Source organism: Elephantulus edwardii, unplaced genomic scaffold, assembly GCF_000299155.1.
Source record: "Elephantulus edwardii isolate Elephantulus edwardi_28Jun2011 unplaced genomic scaffold, EleEdw1.0 scaffold00012, whole genome shotgun sequence".
Lineage (NCBI taxonomy): Eukaryota > Metazoa > Chordata > Mammalia > Macroscelidea > Macroscelididae > Elephantulus > Elephantulus edwardii.
In genome coordinates, this window is record NW_006399762.1 from 9,760,215 (window position 1) to 9,780,283 (window position 20,069).

Consider the following 20,069-nt stretch of genomic DNA (forward strand, 5'->3'; position numbering starts at 1 on the left):
ATACTCCTACGATAAAAATAATGCCCTAAAATATGGGGGACAGAATAGTCTAAAGGACTAGTGATTTTAATGAGTTTTCTGATGGAATCTCCATTCAGTACATGCTTGTCATACTTAATGTTTCTGACTGAATTGTGTCCAGTGAAAATTTTGTTGTTGTTAAGGGTCATCCAGTCAAGTATGACTCATAATGAACCTATGAACAAAAGTTCTGAGATCTGTTCTATCCCGTGCCATTCTCATGGTACACAAGAGTCCATTACAGCGGTCACCATGTCAATCCACCTAAATGAGGGTCTTCCTCTCCTTCCTCCACTCTCCAACCTTCCTAGCATCATGTCCTTCTCCAAAGCATAGCACTTCCTAGCAACATGACTAATTATGTGACGTGAGGTCTCATCATTATTACCTTCAAAAAATACTCCAGCTGCACACACACCAAAACATATCTGTTCGTTCTCTTGGCTGTCCATGGGATGTTCAGTGCTCTTCTCCAATACCACAGATCAAAGGTGCCAATTCTTATTCTGTAATCCTTATTCACTGTCCAGATCTCAGCTGCATAGCAGTAATCAGAAAGACTATGGCCTGAATCAGATTCATCTTAGTCCTCAAACTGACATCATTACACCTCAAATATTTGTAAAGGTCCCTAACTGCAGATTTTCCAAGGGTAATGCATTTACTTATTACTTGACTGTTGTTATCAAGGGTGTTAACTGTGGATCAAAGCAAGATGAAGCTATTGATAGTTTCAATCTCCTCTCTATCCATTATGATGTTGCCTATCAGTTCTGTGCTAAGAATCTTTGTCTTCTTGACATTGAGCTGCAATTCCCTAAAATATGTGTTATAAATCCTAATCTTTATTTCTAAGGTTATAATCCCACTTGGGAAAGGTTTTCTTTGTTATGTTAAGGAGGCACTATTGCACTGGGAAATACTGAAGAGTAATGATGTCAGTTCGAGTACTAAGATGTGTCTGATTCGGGACATAATCTTTCTGATTACTTGCTATGTATTTTAGAGCTGGACAATCACTAAGGAGGACAGAAGAATAACTGATACCATTGAGCTGTGGTGTTGGAAAGAGAACTGAACATCACAAGGATGTCCACAAGAACAAATAGCTATGTCTTGGTAAGAGTGCAGCTGGAGTACTCTTTGGAAGCAAGAATGAAGAGGCTTTGTCTCAACATACTTTGGGTGTGTTACTAGGAGAGGGTATTTCTTGGAGAAGGATATAATACTGAGAAGAGTGGAGGGTTGGCAAAAGAAGAGGAAGACCTTCAGCCAGGTGGATTGACTCAGTGACTGCCACAATGGCTTTGGGGTACAAGGAAGTGTGAGGATGGCAAAAGAGAACAGGATTCAGATCGTTTGTTCATAGGGTCACTATGAGTCATACTCAACTTGATGGCACTTACAACATATTTTAAGTAAATTTCTTTTGAGACATAGATGCTGCAATGTTAAGTGAAAAGTTAGTTGGCTTTTCTAGCCATTATGCTAGCACCCTCTAATTAGCAGCTAACTTATCTGTAGACCCATTATCAACAGCTGTGGGATCATGGAGAGGAAGAGGGAGAGGGAGAGGGTGAGGGAAAGGGAGAGGGAGAGGGAAAGGGAGAGGGAGAAGGAAAGGGAGAGAAAGAGAGGGCAAGGGAGAGGGAGAGGGGAGAACACATGGGAGCACATGCTAGTGAGCTTCCACATTGGACAGAGGCAGAAAGACTTGATGGAGACTGGAGCAAAATCCTAGTAAGAACCAGACATTGGTGATGGTGGTGTAGAGACTGTGGCTTTGCTGTGGAGAAATTGTGGCAAGGTGTGACCTGAAGTTTCTTGCATTTGTTCTGGACACAGTTAAAATTTGCTGTTATCACCAGATAATTGAAGGAGAAACTGAATTTGTAACTATTCTGAAGCAAACCTTGCCAGATGATTGAAGAAACTAGAGGCTTTTTGAATTTGTGTTGGTGAAATGAAGTCAGGACTTTCACTAATTAAGGAATTATGTTTTGCTGTTAATCTGTTTGGGACTGTTGAACTAAACTTGAACTTGTGAGATATTCTTTGCCTCTCCCACTTCCCAAAATATTTCCCTAATAAACTCCACTCTTTTTTGTTTGTTTGTTTGTTTCTAATACTGGTGTATTTACAAAGTTCGAATACATTGTTTTTCTCACTGGATCTTTCCCTTTTTCTTCACCACTCACTCCATCAGATTGCACGACCCTATGATTAACCCCCCTTCCCACCCACCCTCACCTTTCTGCTTTCATGCTCCTCCCACCTTAGATCCTCATACTCATTCTACAGTAATGGTTTTATATAGTATACTCCACTCTTGATATCACAACTCTGAGTAAAGTCTGTTAGTTAACAAAGAGTATCAAACTCAATGACTGGTGTATATAGGTGCAGGAGCAGATAGGTAGCTATCTGTTTGCTGCTATGGATATTATTGATGGGGCCAGTTTCCCTTCATGAAGCAGGTAAAAGTCAGACTTGGCCATGCTCACATTGTATCTGCTTCTTTCACACACGCAGCAAACAGGTGAGAACACATATCTTGACAAAGAGAGATGCCATTCCACACGAGATTTCCAAAGAACCACAAAACAGAAACTTGAAAAAGACAAGAATGTCCCCTCCAAGAGCCAAAGGAGCTTGAGAGAGAAAGCCTTCCTCTAGAGCAGGCTCCCTGAAATTTGGACTTCTCACCTCCTAAACTGTGAAAGAAGAAATTTCTGCTTGGTAAAGCCACCAACTTCTGGTGTTCCTGATATAGCAGCACTACATGAAGACATTTATCGAGTCCTTTCACTGCTCACAATTCCAGCAAGTTAAAGGACAAACATTTGTTACAAACAACACTCAGCCCTCTTCAGAAAATAAAGTCAGTATTTGTAAGTGAGACAGAACATACTCCAAGTTCTACAGGACTGCTGACAAAATTTTATTTTGCCTATTGCCCAATTTCCATCATGTTTGTCACACTTCTGTTGGCTCCTCTGTGTGTGGGCTAGTAAGAGACAATGTTCCCAGACTGAGAAAAAGCACACCCTTTCTATTGGATAATATGGTAAAAGCCTACAGAAAAAGTTTCTCTGAGTAGAAGAATTGTGTATAGGGAAAATAGGGGGGCACCAAGAGTACTGAACCATTTAAGAATTATAGTTAACTTGAAGTAAGCCTGTTGTGCACCAAACTATTTGTTACAAAAAGACAAATGCTGTTTAAGAACAGTATTATGAAATGCTAAAGAAAAGTTTATATAGAAAGATAATCATTCTAGTATGATTACCCAGAACAGAAGAGAGCAGAAAATTAATAAATAAATAACAAACACTTATTAAATGGATGAATAAAAATACATCATAAAATGAATGTATAACGAGATATTTGTGTATTATAAATGATGATAAGGAATAACAACATGGAAAAAGCAACATATTTTGAAAACTTACACTCAAAAGACAGTAAGAGTTTAAAATGACAAACACTGCATTTATGAAATAATTAATCACATGTCATTCTCCTTCTATTCAGGTGATTCTGTCAATTACAAAAAGAAATTTATGTCATATTTGGATTTTTTTTTGCGTGAGTAATGGGTGGTTGGGAAAATTCTGCATTAATTGTGAGTGTTCTTCTCCAGTTGAGATGCTCTATCAATTCTGATGGAGTCTCTGTGGCATAGAGAAAAAAAAACAGCACAGGCATGAAAGATGAATCTTTTATAAAAAAAGGACACCCATGGCTTCATAGTTGACATGCATTATTTTCTTATGAATGCTTTTTTATTTTCAAGTTTGCAATTTTCAATAGTTTTATAGTCTCAAACTTTCACTTAAATAATTTCCTTCCTTTGAATTAGTCATGCCTTTTCTTCATGTCAAAGAACAACTTCATATACAGAGAACTAGAGTTTTAGGCTGCTAAAATGGACTGCGTTGTACAAATATGTGACATTTTTTATAGAAAAAATACAAATACAGCTAGCTCTATTTTCACCTTAAATAATAACAAAAGAGGCTGGAATTATCTGATGTACCTAAACACAGAAGGTAAATGGGCTGCAAATGATTTTCCGTGTACTTACCTATCAGTTTCAGACTTCTTTACTTGGCCATGTACATCCCCTTATCTCCTATTAGCTTATATTCCTCCATTTCTAATTATTTCCCCTAAATCTTTGCTATATACTGTACGCACTGCTTTCTCCTCCCTCAACTGGAATGCTCTTTTCCTCTAGCAAACTTTATTCTCTTTTGAAAACTCATACCAGCTAGCCAATGGCTGAAGATTAGAAATGGACAGCATCATATTGCTGCCATAACAAAGAGAATGGCTAACATCTGAGGAGGTTGGCCGATGGAGTATGCCTGTGTTTCTGATAAACGAGAAAGCCTGATGGTCTTCATTTCACTTGCATCCTTATGAAAATTACTATAATTGTTCGATTATTATATCACCTAGAATTCCACTAAAATGGAACTGTAACATTTCAGGAAAAATTAGTGGATGGATAACGGCATGGTGGTGAAAGGCTAGGCAAGGAGCAATAGGGATTTCATGAGACAGGGTACTAAAAGATATTGTTCAACAGTAATATATAAAACACAATGCACATGAATGATTCTATGGAAACCAAGATATTTTTTTTTAATGTCAAAGCATATTTTTATTTTGCTTTCTTTTTAAACTAAGGATCATGAACCAACACATAACTTTTGCAAGGAACGGCCACTAAAATATTCATGTAAAGTAGTTTAAGGAAAGGATCAGGTAAAGGAAATTAATTGCAATCACAGAAACATAAAAGAAAAAAGATGTTAACAGCTGAAACTTCTTGGATGATTGCTGGATGAAGCAAGGACAAAATGAAAAATATCAGGAACTATAAATGATGAAATTCAGATACCATCAAAATTTCCAAGAAAGTATGTAAATAAATCTGCCTATGTAACTAGATATACTCTTTGGAATCTTGTGTAACACTCATTGTCATAATCGTGTGCAGTTTCTATGAATGATGCTGCTAACCCAGAGGCACTTCAGGTCCACTAGTAGTTTTCAGGGACAAATATGGGGAATCTTTTCCTGTGAGACTTACAGTTTTGGAAAACCCACTGGCGGGTCAGCTATGAGTCCATTCAAACTTGATAGCAGTAAGTTGAACTTTTTAATAATTTTCTCATACTAACAGACATTTCCCTTATATCAGACTGTTTAACAATGTTTGAGAACAAAGAAGTACATTTGTTTTACCTTCTAACTTTTTTTTTCTATAATTATATTTTATTAATTTTCATAAACATTTACAGAGATTTTGGGTTTCCATTCATTCATTGTTGCACTATTCTCTCTACCCTCCTCCCAGTTTGTTCTTGTCCAAATGCCACAGTGCTTGTCAAAGCCAGTTCTGATTAATCTCCTTTGTCAGTGAGTCCTTTGCCATTCCCTATCACTCCTCCCTGAGAGAGACTTCACCCTGAGTCATAAGGAAAAGGGGATGGCGTATTCTCTTAGCTACTTCCTGCTGAAAAGGGACGCTGTGGGTTTCAGGGTGAAGATCTTCTCTCACTACTCTAAAGGGCCCCTTTGGCAGTAGGAAACACATAGATTTTATGGAGATTGATTTTGGAATTTAGATGCACTCTTATTGATTGTGCTTTACCTTCTAACTTTTAATACTAGAGAAACATGGAAATTCTTGAATATTGTCTATTTTTGTTTACTGGTACGGGGTGACATAAACTTCCTCTTCTAAATCCCCAAGGAAACCCCACTGTCATTGTATCAATTCCAACTCACTGTGACTTTCCATCAGGTTTCTGAGGCTGTATCTTTTAGTGGGAAAAGACCTCACATCGTTCTCCCAGAGTAGATGGCAGATTTGAATTGATAATCACCAAATACAATTCAATGCATTACAATGGGAACAAATTCATCTGGAATCCAATAGTCCACTTTATTTTACTCTTATATTAGACAGCTCTGTGGCTTCTGACTTATAGAATGTCTTGCTTTCTAAAATGTTCATCAAAAAGTAGATTCCCATTTTACAACAGTGGCACTATACAGTATTTGTCCTTTTGTGACTGAAATATTTCACCCATCATAATGTCCTCCAGGGTTACCCATTTTGTATAACATTTCATTAGTTCTTTGTTTTTCGATGCAGCATAGTATTCCATTGCATGAATATACCACAGCTTCTCTAGCCATTTGTTTGTTAAGGGGCACTTGGGTTGTTTACAACTCTTTGCTATTATAAACAAATCCACAATGTACACGTGTGAGCATATATCTGCTTGGGTGGCAGTTATGATTTTTTATCGTATATTCCCACTAGTGAAATTGCTGAGTCAAATAGTATTTCTACTTTCAACTTTTTGAGAAAGCGCCATACTGCTTTCCATATTGGTTGCACCATTTTACACTCCCACCAACAGTGAATAAAGGTCCCAGTTTCTCCAAAACCTCACCAGCATTTGTTGTTTGATGTTCTGTTAAATTTTTCTATTCTTACTGGGGTGAGTTGATATCTCATAGTTGTTTTGATTTGCATCTCTCTTAGAGGTAGAGATCTGAACATTTCTTCATGTATTTGTTCTCCATCTGAACATCGTCTCTGATAAAGTATCTCTTCATACCCTGTTTCCATTTTTCAACTGGGTTGTTTACCTTTATCTTGTTATGGTGCTTGAATATTTTATAAATTCTAGATATAAGTCCCTTGTCTGACATGTCATTACCAAATATTTTTTTCCGGTCTGTGGCTTCCCTTTTCACCCTGATGGAGAAGTTTTTGGATACGCATACGGTTTTGATTCTTAGAAGGTCCCATTCATCTATTTTATCCTTTCCTGTCTGTAGGTTTTTCAGGATGTTTGGAAGACTGTTGATGTTGTGGATTAGGGCTTCTAAAGTTCTTCCAAGCTTTTCTCTAATGAAGTTTATAGTGCTTGGTTTTAGTCCTAGGTCCTTGATCCACTTTGAATTAGTTTTTGTGTATAGAGTGAGGTGTGGGACTGATATCAGGGTTGAGGAGAAACAAAAAGGGATAAATAATGTATACAGCATTGAAACAGATGAAAGAGAGAACTGTTTAGGAGGAATATATGATTAGGTATTATTGTCATGACAAGAGTCCAGAATAAAAGCTTCATAGTGGAGTGGACTAGGGGGTGGGAATTGTACAACAATGAAATAAATTTTTTTTTTACTTTTCAAAGAGAAAAGCGAACTGGGTGGGGGGAGGGGTGGGCAGGGAAGAAAGTGTGCAATAATGAATGAATGGAAATCCAAAGTCTCTGTAAACTTTCATTAAAATAAATAGAATTTTTTAAAGTCCCCAAATAAAAAAAAAACGTAGATTCCTCCAAAGGGATTTAGAGATAACCAAATAATATGATGCATGCAAAGCATTTTGTGTAATTCTTGAAACATGATACACATTCCATGAGTGTGATTTATTATTGTAATCACTGCCACTCTATCATTCAAATATAATGTGGAAATTATTAAATTACTGGACTATTTTCTACTATAAGTTATCAGCCTGTTTAATTTTATACTTTTGAGGTAGATTTTGGGATTGTCTCTCCTGAGATTGCTGTGATAAACCCCAACTTATACCTTGCTGAATATACTATGGACTGCTAAGAGGAAAAAACAAGTTTGTTCTAGAGAAGGTGAAAGAAACCAGGCTGCTCCATGGAGGCAAGGATTGTGAAGCGTCGTTTGACAAAATTTGGACATGTGGCAAGGAGGGACCAGTCCTTGTAGAGAGACGTCATGCTTGGGTCGGTGGAGGAACAGCTCAAGAGAGGAAGACCCTTGATGAGATGGATTGATTAAGATTCTGTGACTGGGGTAATAGGACTCGGTGTGTCAGAGACAGTAAGATTGGCACAGGATAGAGCAGGGTTTAGGTCTTTATAAATAGGTTTGCTATTGAATGACAAGTGACTCAATGGCATATAAGAACATATAACAACCACCACCACCACCACCACCACCACCTATTCCTGGGCTTGCTTCTCTCCTTATCTATCCAAATGCCTTACAGTCTTCCATATAGTTCTAGCCTATGACTTACTGTTTGTAGGAGATAACCTTTAAATTATTTTTTAAGGAAAAAGAAATTAACCCTAAAATCTTAAATTCAGTTACAAAAAAGAGTATCTGACATGTCTTTTCACACACACACAAAGGGCGCTGAAATGAAAGGCAGTATATTCTGGAACACAGTTCGAATCCCACCAGCTGCTCTACAGGAGAAGGATGAGCAATCTCTCGTTAGATTAACTGTCTCTAAAGCCCCACTGTGGGTCAGCTCTGACTCAACAGTACACAATCACGACTACAACATATTCTGGAAAGTAAATGATCATGTTTTAAAAGGTCTTTAGCCTTATGGCTAAAAGTCAGTCATTAAGTCCAAATCAACTTTTAATCAATTAGTCCACCAACACTTAATTAGTCTCTTCTTCCTCTTTGAATGGCATCTATTTCCTAAATAACATGCCTCCTGAAACTCTACGAACTTTGATAAATGTTGATAGTTGTAGTGGTGCTTCAGGCCTTTTGTTCATAGGGTTGCTATGAGTCATGCTTGAGTTGAAGGTAACAAACAAAAACAAGAACAATATAGACTAGACTAGACTAGAACAGAACATATAACATATATATTTGAGATTATAATATAGACTAGACTACAATAGAACGGGATAGAATAGAATATAGAATAATAATATTAAGCTCTGGTGGCCTAATAGCATGAAAATGGACTACAATTCTGAAGGTATGTGGTTCAAGGCTACCAGCTGCTCGGTGGAAAAAGGATGGGCAGCCTCTTCCCATACAGTTAACTGCCTCTGAAAACCTTCCAGATAGTTAGCTATGGATCTGTTCCAACCCTATGGTACACAATAACAACTATCTTTCTTTCTTTTTTTCCTTTCTTCCTTCCTTCCTTCCTTTCTTCTCACTCTCTCTTCATAAAAAATTTGGTAATATCAGGAAAGCAGAGCTCTAGTGGCACAAATCGTTATTCACTTGGCTACTAACTAAAAGGTTGATGATTCAAACCCACCAATTGCTCTATGAGATGAAAATGTGACAATAAAGACTACAGCCTAGAAAATTATAGACTGGTAGTTCTACTCTGTGGCATGAAGTTCTATCAGTTAAAGTTAACTTTATGACACCTAACAACAATAACAATATTGGGAGACAAGTATAAAATACAAACATCTCAGCTTAAAAATTTGATTGGTAATTTTAATTTTTTTTAAAAAAATTATGGAAAATGTTCAAAGTATTATGTATCACCTTGGATCTAAAAACTCTTGTAATTATTATTTTTTCTCGTGGAGGACATAGATCAAAAGGAGTGGTTAATATGATATTAGCATAAAAATGTGTGGAATTATTAGAACACGAGTGGGTCTTGTTATCCAAAAAATTGAACTCTATCTTACAGAACTGCTTTTCTCCAAATGTCTTCCATCTCTTTAAATGACCTCCATCAACACCAAACAGCTTCTGTGCAGGAAAGATAGTGCTATTTTTGATACTTCCTGTAGTCACTTGTTAGATGCTACCAAATCCATTCCAACTCTTGGCAAACTCACATGTGCACAGCAGAATTCTACCTAAAATTTGAGAAGCAGACTGCCTCTCAATGTACCTCTGAGAGGATTCAAATTGCTAACTTACTGGACAAAGTAGAACTTGCCAATAATTTTCGTTTCCAAGGCTAAAATTTTATGGGAGCAGAAGGCCTAATTTTTGCCTCCCATTAAATGGCTTATGTATTTATACCACTTAATATTTTGGCTAATTCATAATCCATTGTGTCATTAATGTTGAGTTCTGCTTTACACACTGTTAAATGCTCAGTAAGACTCCCGGGTGATACACTTTACTCTGGAATCCACATATAGGCACCATCTTCTGCAAAGATTATCACCAGGAAAGCCTATGAAGCAGTTTTACCTTCTAATACATATGTCAGAATCAACCTGACAGTAATGAGTATATGCATAAAGTCTTCTCAATACTAAGCCCTCAACAAATATCAGTGATCAAATGCATGTGCTACTTTTAACAATCCATTCTATCAAAGGAAAAGAAGACCTTCAACCAGGTGGTTTGCCACAGTGACTGGGGTTTCTTATGTATCAGGAAGTGTGAAGATGGTGCAGGATAAGCTGGGCTCAGATCTTCTGTCCATAAGGTCACTATGTGTTGTACTTGACTCAATGGCCCCTAACAACAACAACAACAACAACAACAACAACAACAACTGTTATTTCAATGACTGGTATCCCACCCATTCCTGGGACTTTATTTTCTGTCAGTGTTTTCAAGGCAGCCTCTACTTCCTTCATTATCATTGGCTCCTATTCATATGGTACTTCCGGAAATTGTTCAGTGTCGATCAAGTTTTTCTAGCACACTGATTCTGTGTGTTCTCACCATCTTATTTTGATGCTTCTGGGTCACTAAATACATTGACGATAGCATCTTTCAATATTGCAACATGAGACTTAAGTTTGTTTTTCAGTCCTCTCAGCTTGAGAAATGGAGAGCGAGTTCTTCACTTGTTATTCTCTAACTCCAACTCTCTGCACATTCTATTATAACATTTTACTTTGTCCTCCCAAGCTGCTCTTTGAAATCTTCTGTTTGGCTTTTTCACTTTGACATATTTTCCTTTTGTTTTGTCCAGTGCAATCGTTAGTCTCTTCTGACATGCATTTCAATTTTTCCTTCCTCATCTGTTTTTGTAATTACCTTTTGCCACAACTCATCTGGTCTTAGATCATTGGTGTTCAATACTTCAAGCCTACACTTAATATGATCTTGAAATTCAGATGGAGTTGATTCAAGATCACGTCTAGATTCCAGTGGACTTCTTTACTTTTTCTTTTTTTTTGCCTCAATTTGAACTTGCATATTAGTAATTGATTACCTGTCCCACAGTGCACCCTGGCCTAGTCTGGACTGTCAATATTGAGCTTCTCCAATGATTTCCACCCTCACCCCCCAAATGTAATCACTCTGATTTCTATAAAGCCCACCAGGTGAGATCTATCTGTAAAGTTGCCATTTCTGTCTTTAGAAAAAAGGTATTTGCTATGAATAAATCATTGTAAATACAATATCCATTCATTCATTCAATTTCCAGCCTGATTTATATCACCAAGTCAATACTTTCTAACTATACTCCTTCTTCACTGTTTCCTACTTTTGCATTCCAGTCACCAATTATCAATGGACTCAAGTATATCAGAGATGATGAAGATGTTGCATAGGATAGGACAGGTTTCAGATCTGTTGTTCACAGGGTCACCGAGTAGTTGTAGCTTTGATGCCACATAACAACTGCTTTGAAAGAAGTGAGCTCTGTCGGCTTAGTGCATAGACAGTTGTACTGATAACCCAAGAGCAGTGACTCTGGCAGTATGAATCTCTTTGTGGCTTACAAGCCTCTGAGAACCTGCTGGAAAGTCAGCTATGAATAGGTTCTGAGTTGTAGAGCTGTTTGTTTTAGGAGCTATATAACAGACTGGACACAAATGGATGACTTCAACAAACAGAAACAAATTCTTTCACAGTCTGCTGTTGTTATACGCTATCAAGTCAGTGCTGATTTACAATAGATCCTCCCCTGAGTTTTCAGAGGGAAAGGATTGCCCATAATCTTTGTTCTGCTGAGGAGCCGGAGGATTTGAGCTGCCTACCTTTGGGTTGGCAGTGCAAGTCCTTACCACTGGGCCACCAGAGCTTTCTAGAACGCTAGAAATTCAACTTAAGATGCTGTATTCCAGAGGAAACCTTGATGGCCTAAGGGTAATGAGCTTCACTGTCAACCCAAAGACACTGGCTCAAATCCACCAGCTGTTCCATGATAGAAAGATGGGCAATCTCCTCCCATGTGATTTACTGCTTCTGAAAACTTGCTGGAGGAACAGCTGTGGGTCAGTTCTCACTCCATGGTACATAATAACAACAACATTCTAGAGGAAGAGCCTTGTCTCCTTTCTACGTCTGGGAACCTAGTGTATCTTGTAGATCTCTATGTGTCTTGGCATCAGTCTTGCCTGTAGGTAAGGAATCCTGGGCCCCAAAATATACTCCACTCTTGGCTCTTCTTTGTTGGTGGTTAGAGGTCCATCCATCTCTGTTCACTTTTCTCTCCTTTTCTCTAAGGTAGAAGCTGATACAGAGCACATTTGAGGGAAATTCAGATCAGGGCTATAATCCATGCAAGGATGGTGCATCCCTCCCAAATACTCTTGAAACTGGTTGGCAAATCAGACCATAACATTGGGGATCATTTTATTATTTCATAAAGCCAGAATCATTGCTAAGGTGACACATATTGTTGAAGAACACTATTCAATCCATAATTTATTAAAATTAGTAGTTTCAACTCACATATTTTGCTAGGAGAAGCTGTTTTTTTTGTAGAGGGACATTGTGCTTGAAAAGGTGGAAGGTCAGTGAAAGAGAGGAAGACATTCAACCATATAGACTGACACAATGACTGTGGCAATGGGTTTGAGTATGTCAGAAATTGTGAGTGTGGCAAAGGACAGGACAGCATTCAGACGTGTTGTTCATAGGTTGCTATGGGTTGTACGTGACCTGTTGACACCTAACAATTTGATCTATGACAGTACTTGTCTCTAAGGCATGCGCTTCAAATCTACCAGCTGTTCTGAGGAAGAAAGCTGGGCAGTCTCCTCCTGTGCAATTAACTGTCTCAGAAAACCACCAGAGGGTCAGCTATGGCTCAGTTCTGACTCATGGCACCCAACAATAAAAAACAAGAAAACCTTTCAAGAAAACCTCTGTGATTTCCAAGATTAGCAAATATGCAAACTCATGGGATCTTAAAAAGAAGACCTACAGTGATAGAAAAATCAACATTCTATACTGCAACTGGAGGTGGGGTTGTGTGCCTAGAACTTAATTACAACATGATTTTTTTTAACACTTCTATCTTTTTCTTATTTTTATACTTTGCTTTGATTAAAATGTCTCATATATATCCAATATGTGGAAGTTTGTGCTATCTCAGAGTACTGAGGATTTAAATCTATAATTTAAAATAGAATTTTCTCTATTTTTCACATGTAGTGGTAGGTTTTTGGAGGTATTTCTAGAAAAATGCTTGCATTTGTTGGTGACTTCCTTAAACGTGATAACAGCTTTATTATTCATTGAAAAGAATATCTTTCTATCCAAAATAAAAACTTAAGGTTCACATGTATAAAACAGATTTGTTGTTTTTGTTGTTGTTAAATGCTGTCTTAAAATGGGTTTAGAAACTGAGGATGACCTGAAGTACTCGCTGCAGAAGGCCAAGGACAGCCCTCAATTTCGACTGAAGCTCAGCCTCATGATAGATAGTGAAGAGACTGCGATTGTTGACAGCTTTAGTTTGCTTGGCTCTACAATCAACACTCTGGGTATCAACAGCCAGGAAATTAAAAGACGAATTGCACCGGGAAAGTCTTCTGTCAGAGACCTCTCCAAAGTACTGAAGAGCAATGATGCCAGTATGGAGATTAAGGTGCACCTGATACAGACCATGGTCTTTGCAATTGCTTGTTATGCATCAGAGACCTGGACAATGACTAGGGTTGATAGAAGGAGGGTTGATTCCATTGTGTTGTGGTTCTTGAGAAGAGAACTGAATATACCATGAACTGCTAGGAGAACAAATGAGAGGATGAAGACAGACTGCTCCCTGGTGGCAAGGATTCTGAAGCTTCGTCTGACATATTTTGGACATGCTGCAAGGTGGGATCAGTCTTTGGAGAGGGACGTCATGCTTGGGAGGGTGGAGGGACAGTGCAGGAGAGGAAGACCCTCGATGAGAGGGACTGATTCAGTCACTGGGGTAATGGGAATAGGTGTGTCAGGGACAATAAGTTTGGCATGGGATAGAGCAGGGTTTAGGGCTGTTGTACTTAGGGGTGCTATTAGTTGCAGATGACTAGACAGCACATAACAACAACAATGTAATATACACAGTTTCACATATACAAATACTTAGGAGAAAATAAATTTGCATGAAACAGATCCTTTGCATACAATAAACTGAAAATGTAGAAAACAATTTGTTTTATTATGGTGAAATTAATTGACCACATAAAAATTTCAGTTCATGAGAAGCTTTGGCACATGCAGAAGAAATCCTCCAAGAGCTTCAGTGACTGAAAGAAATTAAGGAAGTGCAGCAACTGCTGGCAAGATGCTCTAATATAAGTCAAGTCAGTCCATGCACAGCAGATCCTGGGAATAATGCATGACCAGGCAATGCTGAACTCCACAGCTTAAGTAGACATGGCTAGTCAGAAGCAGCTACTCAAAGGGAGCTTACTTCTTTCTTTCTCAAGAACAAAATCAAGCAAATCAAGATTTTTCTCTTGGTTAGGAAATAAAGATTTTGATCTTGCATGCCAAGATTTTAGCTATTAGAGAATGTTTCTGTTATGGAATTTTAGTATAGTTTGACATTTTTTTTTAAAAAAAAGCCTTCAAAGAATAGATTAACATAGAAATCTTCTTTTCCATTTTTTCCCAAAGTGTGAAATAAAGAAGTAGGTAAAATAGCTATCAAAGGGCTAGATTTAAAAGTTTATCGTTTTTTGACAATCATTAGGGTTTTAAAAATTAGATCAAATGATTCCTTTTCTTTACATTTATTTTTTTAAAGGGGAACATGCAAACACAGTGCCCCACTACAAAAAATTATGCAGTCGAATTTCCCACATTTGGGGAAGATGCAGCGGTCAGCACATTTGGAGTGCCTCGCCCTTGGAAAATCACCTTTGTGATTATGGTATCTTCCCTGCCAGGTAAGTATGGAAATAATATCAAATTCTTGTTAAATATAAAGACAACCTCCTGTACCAGTCAGATCTGATTTCATTATACATGTGCAAAAAATAATAAAGTAAAATAAAATTTAAAAAAATATAAAGACAAATGTAATTAAATACTGTCAATTTTGTTTTCTGTTGTTGTTGTTATATGCCACTGAGTTGCCTGAAACTTATAGCAACCCTATGTACTATACCTCTGAACTCTGTCCTAGCCTTAGCTATCCCTAACACACCTATATCCATTACTTAAGTTATTATGCCAATTCACCTTAGTTGGGGTTTTCCTCTCCTTTTCTATTCCTTCACCCTTCATAGCATAATATTCTTCTCCTAAGAATAGTCTTTCCTGGCCATATACCCATAGTATGTGAGACAGAGCTTCAAAAGACTTCAAAATGCCTGTAAGGAACAGCTTGGTTTCACCCTCTCCAGGTTAAACCTGTTTGTTCTCTTGGCAGTACTTATTATGCTTAATACTCTTTCCCAGAACTACAACTCAAAGGCATAGATTCTTTTTCTGTCATCCTTAGTCATTATCGAGCTCTCAGATGCATAGCTAACAACTGAGAAACCATGACCTGGGTCAGTCACGCCTTAGTCTAGACTGACACTACTGCTCTTTAGCACTCTGGAGAGCTCCCTGAAAGTAGATTTTCTTAATGCCATGAATTTTTTTAAATTTTAGGACTATTGTGGATAACCTTGAGAAGAATGGTGATCCCAGAACACTTAATTGTGCTCATGTGAAACCTATACTTGGACCAGGAAGCAGTAATTAGAATAGAGCAGGAAAACACTCTATAGTTCAGGATTAGGATAGGTGTATATCAAGGATGCAACTTATCTGCATACCTTTTAAACCTATATGCAGAACAGATCATTCAGGAGGCTGGACTCTATGAGTAGGAATATGGCATCAGGATTGGAGGAAGACTCATTAAAAAACAGCATTATGCAGATGACAATCTTTCTTGCGGAAACTGAAGAGGGCATCCAAGAGCTGCACAATAACTAAGCATGATGGAAGAAGGATCAATGCCTTTGAATTATGTGTGCTGGAGAAGAGTGCTGAATATACTGTGGATTGCTATGAGAACAAACAGGTTTGTCCTAGAGAAAGTGAAACCATGATGCCCCTTTGGGGAAAAGATTTTGAAGCTCTGCCTCACATACTATGAGCACATGGCCAGGAGAGACCAGTCCTTGAAGAGGAACACAATACTTAGTAAGATGAATGGAGGGACAGTGCAGGAGAGGAAGACCTACGATGAGATGGATTGACTCAGTGACTGGAGAAATGGGATTAAGTATGTTGGAGATGATGAGATTGGCTCAGGAAAGCGCAGATTTCAGAGCTAGTGTACATAGGGTCACTATGAGTTGCAGACAATTCAATGGCACATAACAATAAAAATAACATCACTACCAAGAGTGTTGATTGTGGATTTGAGCAAGACAAAATTGTTAACAAACTCAATCTCTTCCCCATCCATTATGGTGTTGCTGATTGGCCCAGTGGTAAGAATCTTTGTCTTCTTGATGTTGAAATTAAATTCATATTGAAAACTGCATTGTTTAACTTTCTGCAGCAAACCTTTTAAGTCTTCCTCAGTTTTGGCATGTGTAGTGCCCAGAAAGTGCTCACCAAGTTGTGCCAAGAAATATGGAAGACAACCACCTGGCCTACTGACTGGAAGAGATCCATATTTGTTCCTATTCCAAAGAAAGGTTATCAAACAGAGTGTGGAAATGATCAAACAATACCATTATTATCACTTGTAAGCAAGATATTGCTGAAAATAATCCAAAAATGACTGGAACAGAACATCAATACAGAACTGCCAGATGTGCAGGCTGGGTTTAGAAGATGTTGTGGCATTAGAGATAATTATAGCTAATGTTAGATGAATCTTGACTGAAAGCAGGCAGTACGAGAGGAATGTCTATCTGTGTTTCATTAACTGTGCAAAGACATTTGACTGTGCGTCACAACAAATTGTGGCTGACTCTGAGAAGAATGAGAATCTCCAAACACTTGTTTGTGCAACAGACCAGAGCCAGAAAACACCGCACGGTTTAAGATGAGGAATGGTATATGCCAGGGATGTGTTCTATTTCCATACCTTCTCAATCTATATGTGGAAAATATCATCCAGGAGGCTGGACTCTATGAAGAGAAACGTAGCATCAAAATTGAAGGAAGATTCATCAACAACCTGCGTTATGTAGGTGACACAACCTTGCTTGTTGAAACTGAGGAGGACCTGAAGCACTTGCTACAGAAGGTCAAGGATTACAACCTTCAATATGGATTCACACTCAACATAAAGACAACAAGGATTCTCATTATTGGGCCAAATGGCCACTTCATGATAGAAGGTAAAGGGCTTGAGAGCGTTAACAGCTTTAGTTTGCTTGGCTACACAATCAACAATCTTGGTACCATCAGCCAGGAAATCAAAAGACAAACTGCATTGAGAAAGTCTTTTGTCAGGAATATCTCCAGGATCCTAAAGAGCAGTAATATCAGTCTGGAAACAAACGTGTTCCACGGTCTTCATAATTACATTTTTTTTTCATAATTACATTTTATGCATCAGAAATCTGAACAATGACTAGGGATGATAGGAGAATTGATGCCTTTGAGCTGTGGTGCTGGAGAAGAGTACTGAATATACCATGGATTGCTAGGAGAAAAAAACACGTTCATTCTAGAGAGCGTGAAACTAGGATTCTGAAACTTTGTCTGACATACTTTGGGCATATTACAAAGAGGGACAAGTCCTTGGAGAGGGACATCATACTTGGGAGGATGAAGGGACAGCATGAGAGAGGAAGACCTTGTATGAGATGTATGTGAGAGACAATAATGCTGGCTCAGGATAGAGCAGAGTTCAGAACTACTGTACAGAGGACTGCAGTGAGTTGCAGGTAATTTGATGGCACATAATAACAACAGTGTTAGCCTAAGAGTTGAAGTTTAAAGGGTTTTTTAAGCCATTACATTAAGTCCCTTCTGGTCTCCAGGTACCTTAACTACAGACATGATTTTGGAAATTATCAACAGCTGTGGGACTAAGATAAGAGAGTGTACTTCCCACACTGAATAGCAAGACTTGTGGCAGCCAGACTTGACATGAGCTAGACTTGCAGTGAGCAAGACTTGAAGGATTTAGAGCAAGATTCTTATGAGACTGAAATCCTGGTAGCAAGACCCTGATGATGATGGTGGAGAGATAACTGTGGTTTTGCTGTGGAGGAACTGTGGAAAAGTGTGATCTGAGACTTCTTGCATTTAGTTTGTCCACAGTTAAAGGCTTTGCTGTTTTTGCCAGATGCTTTAAGAAGAAGCAACCTTTTAACTACTCAGAAGCAAACCCTGCTGGATAATTTGGATCTGATCGCAGAACTAAAACTAGAGCCCGAACTAATTGAGAAATTGTGCCTTGGGACTGTTGGGTTAAAACTCAGACTTGCTTTGTGTGATATTTTTTACCTCCTTCACTCTCAAACTTATTTCCCTAATAAACCTCATTCGTTTACCACAATTGTGACTCTGTGAGCAAACAAGGAATAAATGAATCCTTTGTGCTGGAACTAGATGTACCATGGAGCTGGGCAACAGGCCAACTTATCTACTTTCTGCTCTGCTGTGGTAAAGGTATGTGCTAATTCTCATTCCTTCTGCCCTTTCAAAGAGACATGTCTGACCCTGTTGCCCATGTCTCATCTCCTACCCTTTAGATAATATGCGAGGTTGTGTCACCTACATAATGCAAGTTTTTAATTAGTCTTTCTCGAATCCTAATACTTAATTCTTCTTCATAAAGTTCAGCCTTCCAGACGATCTGTTCTGCATATAGATTGAACAGATATAGAGAAAATATATATCTCTAACACATTCTTTTCTTGATTTTGAGCCATTCTGTGTTTCCTTGTTTTGTTCATATACAAGCTTCCTGGTCTAGGTATAGGTTTCTCATGAGCATGACCATGTGTTCTGGGATTTCCATTCTTTTCAAGGTTAGCCAAAATTTGCTGTGATTCACACAGTCAAATGCCTTATCATAGGCAATAAGACACAAACAGACATCCCTCTGTACTATCTATTTTCAGCCAATATCCAACTACCATTGCCAATGATAGCTCTAATACCACAGCCTCTTCTAAACAAAACGTCTATTTCTGGCACTTCTCTGTTCACTATTTTAGTCATTTTTGGATAATAAACAGAAAGATCTTTTCTGTATGTGATTATAGTGATACTTTTAAATGATTCACACTGTTGGACCACCTTTTTCTTTGAAATGGGCATAAGTGTGGATTTCTTCCAGTCCATCAGCCAGGTAGCTGTCCTCCATATTTCTTGGCACAACCTACTAAGCACATGCAGAGCTGCATCTCTTTGCTGAAAAATATCAATTGGACCTGAACAGAAGTTTTCAAAGGGCAGAATGAACAAAACGTACAAAGAGCCAAAGCAAGAAAGTTGAAACGGTTGAACTCATCTGGTATTTCTAAAACTGATGGAACCGAAGAACAGATTCAAGTCTCGAGATGCAATACTTAAGGATGCTTTGGGTAGAATAAAATAATCCATGAAGCATTAAAAGAAGATGAAAGGAGTATACAGAGTCATTATGCTAAAAAAGAAGTGTCTAACACAGAAGAATTTCACAAAACAACGGCAAGAAAAGCCTTTGGTGATGAAGGAAGAAGTTCAAGCTCTCTAAAATAATTGGCAAAAAATAGTCCCCAAGAATCTATAACATATCAACTTACATACTACAACAAACAGTTGCTGGCTGTCCTGGGTGTGTTCAACAAGTTGTACCAAGAGATCTATCTGGAGGACAATCACTAGGCCAACTACCTGGAAGAGATTCATATTTGTTTCCAGTCCAAAGAAAGATGACCTGACAGAGTGTGGAGATGATCAAACAATATCCATTATTATCACCTATAAGCAAGATTCTGCTGAAAACATTATACATATATATATATATATGCAGGATTATATCCATATGCTTAAAAGGAAATCCAGTGAATACCACCATCATTCAGATATATACACCAACAATCAGAGCCAAAGAAGAAATAGATGATTTCTACCAACTTTAAGAGTCAGAGATAGATCGAACATGCACA

General features: G+C 38.1%; 1 protein-coding gene across 1 annotated transcript in view; it reads right to left on the minus strand.

Moving 5' to 3' along the window:
* Positions 1-20,069, minus strand: part of NDST3 (N-deacetylase/N-sulfotransferase (heparan glucosaminyl) 3) — a 380,811-nt gene that overhangs the window by 169,346 nt on the left and 191,396 nt on the right. The gene's annotated exons all lie outside the window — the stretch shown is intronic.